Source organism: Panthera onca, chromosome A3 (assembly GCF_046562875.1).
Source record: "Panthera onca isolate mPanOnc1 chromosome A3, mPanOnc1 haplotype 2, whole genome shotgun sequence".
Lineage (NCBI taxonomy): Eukaryota > Metazoa > Chordata > Mammalia > Carnivora > Felidae > Panthera > Panthera onca.
In genome coordinates this window covers 115,538,528-115,542,516 of record NC_138341.1, presented here as the reverse complement: position 1 = coordinate 115,542,516, position 3,989 = coordinate 115,538,528, and the positions used below count along the sequence as shown (strand labels likewise).

The 3,989-nt window shown below is 43.3% G+C and overlaps 1 non-coding gene across 1 annotated transcript; it reads left to right on the top strand.

The window, feature by feature from the left end:
* Positions 1–3,506: 3,506 nt before the first annotated feature.
* LOC132672620 (U6 spliceosomal RNA) lies at positions 3,507–3,609 on the top strand. Its single transcript, XR_009607601.1, has one exon. It is a non-coding gene; the product is annotated as a U6 spliceosomal RNA (small nuclear RNA).
* The last annotated feature ends 380 nt before the right edge of the window (positions 3,610–3,989 follow it).

Genomic DNA, 3,989 nt, shown 5'->3' with positions numbered 1-3,989 from the left:
CGACCCATGTAACCTCTATCCAGACTATTTCCAGACCACTAAATGGCTCCTTCATGTCCCTTCCCAGTTGAGAGTCCTCAATCCCTCTGCCAAACTAACAGCTATTCTTTTTTTTTTTAATTTTTAAGTTTATTTACTTACTTTGAGAGAGACAGAGAAAGAGTGTGCTGGGGAGGGGCCAAGAGAGGGAGAGAGAAAGACAATCCTAAGCAGTCTCCACACTGCCAGTGTGGAACCTGATGCAGGGCCCGAACTCACGAACCACGAGATCATGACCTGAGCTGAAATCCAGAGTCGGACGCTTAACCAACAGAGCCACCCAGGTGCCCCAAGTAACAACTATTCTAATTTCTGTAAACATAAATTAGTTTTGCCTGTTCTTGAACTTCATACAAGTGGACTTATACAGCACATGCTCTTTTTTACTTGGCTTCTTTCACTAAACTTAGTATCTGAGATTCATCCATGTTAAAAAAGAGAGAGAAATTTATTTTGAGGAATTGGCTCACATGATTATGGAGGCTAAGAAGATCTCATGATCTTCAACCTGGAGACCCAGGAAAGCTGAAGGTGTAATTCAGTTCAAGGGCAGAAGATCAATGTCCCAGCTCAACAAGAAGTCAGGAAGGGAACAAATCCTCCCTTCCTCTGCCTTTTGTTCTATTTAGGCCCTCAATGGATTAGATGGTGCCCACCCACATTGAGGAGGACCATCTACCTTATTGAGTCTGCTGATTCAAATCCTAATCTCATCCAGAAAAACACAGAGGCACCCAGAAATAATGTTTAATTTGGACACCCTGCGGCTCAATCAAGTTGACATATAAAATTAACTATCACAAAGGGTGAGGGTGGCAGGTACTCTTTGCCAACCAGAGCAGCCTCAGGAGGGGGATCTGATGGTGGGTCTGCCCCTTCCTTTTTGACTCCTATGGCACCTAGTAGAGGCTCTGCACTCAATAGAAGCTCAAGAAACTTGATAAAGTGACTAATTTCATGGGGGACACCCCCCAAATAATAATTCAAAATTGAGCACCTACATATGTGGGGCACTATAGAACACTTTTTTATCCATGACATCATCTTTCCCTCTTGAACTCTGTTAGGACTATGCTATTGTCCACTTTTACAAAGGTAGAAGCTGAGACCCACAGAGGCCCTACTTGGCTCTGCCTTAGATCCTGGACAAATGAAGTACAGTGGGTTGGGCAGTGGTCCCTCAAAAGATATACTCACATCCTAACTCCAGAACCTGTGATTGTGACCTTATTTGGGAAAAGGGCCTTTGCAGGTGCAATTTAGTTAAGGATCTCAAGGTGAGCTTAAATCCTAAATCCAATGACAAGCTCTCTCAGAAGAGAAGAGAAGAGAAGAGAAGAGAAGAGAAGAGAAGAGAAGAGAAGAGAAGAGAAGAGAAGGGAAGGGAAGGGAAGGGAAGGGAAGAGAAGAGAAGAGAAGAGAAGAAGAGGGAAGAGACAGAGGGAGAAGAGGAGGCCACACAAAGATGGAGACAGAGATTGGAGGGATGTGGCCATAAACCAGTGAACTCCCAGAGCCAGCAGAAGCTGGAAGAGGCAAGAAAGGATTCTCCCCTAGAGCCTTTGGGGGAACTGTGGCCCTGCTGACACCTTGATTTGGGACTCTGGTCTCCATAATTCTGAGAGAATAAATTTCAGTTGTTTTAGGCCACCAGTCCATGGTAAATTGGCAGAGCAGCGGCAGGAAAGGAAAACATGAGGGTGGTGGGGAAGGCAAAGGAGAGGAAGGAGAGTCAGCCACCCCTGCCGAAGCTCATGGTTCCCAGTCTCCTGGCCGCTTTATGACCCAGTTTCCTCCCCTCTGCCCCCAGTTCATTTCACTGCAGCCTCAATGATCTCCTCATTGATCCTGGGATATGCCAGGCACAGTTTCACCCAAGGTCCTGGTGCTTGCTGTTGCCTCTGCCTAAAATGTCTTCCCCTAGGGGTGCCTGGGAGGCTCAGTTGGTTAAGCGTCCAACTTCAGCTTAGGTCATGATCTCGTGGTTCACGAGTTCAGGCCCCGTGTCGGGCTCTGTGTTGACAGCTCTGAGCCTGGAGCCTGTTTTGGATTCTGTGTCTCCCTCTCTCTCTGCTCCTCCCACAATCATGCTCTGTCTCTCTCTGTCTCCCTCTCTCTCAAAAATAAATAAACATTGGGAATGCAAACTGGTACAGCCACTCCGGAAAACAGTATGGAGGTTCCTCAAAAAACTAAAAATAGAACTACCCTATGACCCAGCAATTGCACTACTAGGCATTTATCCACGGGATACAGGTGTGCTGTTTTGAAGGGACACAGGCACCCCCATGTTTATAGCAGCACTATCAATAATAGCCAAAGTATGGAAAGAGCCCAAATGTCCATCGATGGATGAATGGATAAAGAAGATGTGGTATATCTATACAATGGAGTATTACTCGGCAATCAAAAAGCATGAAATCTTGCCATTTGCAACTACGTGGATGGAGTTGGAGGGTATTATGCTAAGTGAAATTAGTCAGCCAGAGAAAGACAAAAATCAGATGACTTCACTCATATGAGGACTTTAAGAGACAAAACAGATGAACATAAGGGAAGGGAAACAAAAATAATATAAAAACAGGGAGGGGGGCAAAACAGAAGAGACTCATAAATATGGAGAACAAACTGAGGGTTGCTGGAGAGGGTGTGGGAGGGGGGATGGGCTAAATGGGTAAGGGGCACTGGGGAATCTACTCCTGAAATCATTGTTGCACTATATACTAACTAATTTGGATGTAAATTTTAAAATGGAACAATGGAATATTACTCAGTCATAAAAAGAATGAAATCTTGTCATTTGCAACAACATGGATGGATCCAGAGGGTATAAGGCTAAGCAAAATAAGAGAAAGACAAATACCATATGATTTAACTCATATGTGAAATAAAAAAAAAAAAAAAAAAAAACAAGCAAAGGGAAAAAAAAGAGACAAACCAAGAAACAGATTCTTAACTAAGAGAACTTTTTATATAGGTAACTCTGATAGAGGGGAAATGGGTGGGGAAAGGGTTAAATAGGTAATAAGGATAAAGGAGTGCACTTGTGATGAACAATGGGTAATTAAAATAAAAACTTAAAAAATATATTTACTATCTTCTAGCAATTCTTAAAAAATTAAAAATAAAATTGAAAATAAATAAATAAACATTTTTAAAAATCTAGGGATAAATAAATAAATAAAATGTCCCCTAGACACTGGTTTTCTGCTCAAGAGGCCTCCCTGACCTCCTTTCTAGAGTATCTCCCACCTCCCAAGTCACCCCATCCCTCTGATTTTTCTTCATGACACTTACCACCACTTGATGTGACATTTGTCCATGAAATATGTGCTTATGGATATAATACCCCCTCCAACTAGGACATGAGCTCCTCTAGGACAGGGCTTTGTTCATTGGTTGATCCCCAGCCTCTAGCATAGTTCCTGGCCCATAGTAGGTGTTCAATAAATATTTGAATGAATGACTCGCACCTGCAGCACTTATATTAAAGTTGTAACGATGCGCAGAGGACTAGCATGGCCCCTGCACAAGGATGACACACAAATTTGTAAAATGTTCCATATTCTGAAAAAAAAATTAATGTTTACTTATTTTTGAGAGAGAGAGACAGAGTGTGAGCGAGGAGGGGCAGAGAGAGAGAGAGAGGGAGACACATAATCTGAAGCAGCCTCCAGGCTCTAAGCTGTAAGCACAGAGCCTGACCCAGGGATCGGGCTCACGGACCACAAGATCATGACCTGAGCCCAAGTCAGACACTTAACGGACCGAGCCACCCAGGTGCCCTGTGAAGTGTTTCATATTTTGTGTGTTAACTAACTGGAATTAAAATAAAAACTTAAGGGGTGCCTGGATGGCTCAGTCAGTTAAGTATCGACTCTTGATTTCAGCTCAGGTCATGATCTCACAGTTGTGAGATCAGGTTCTACACTAAGTGTGGAGCCTGCTTA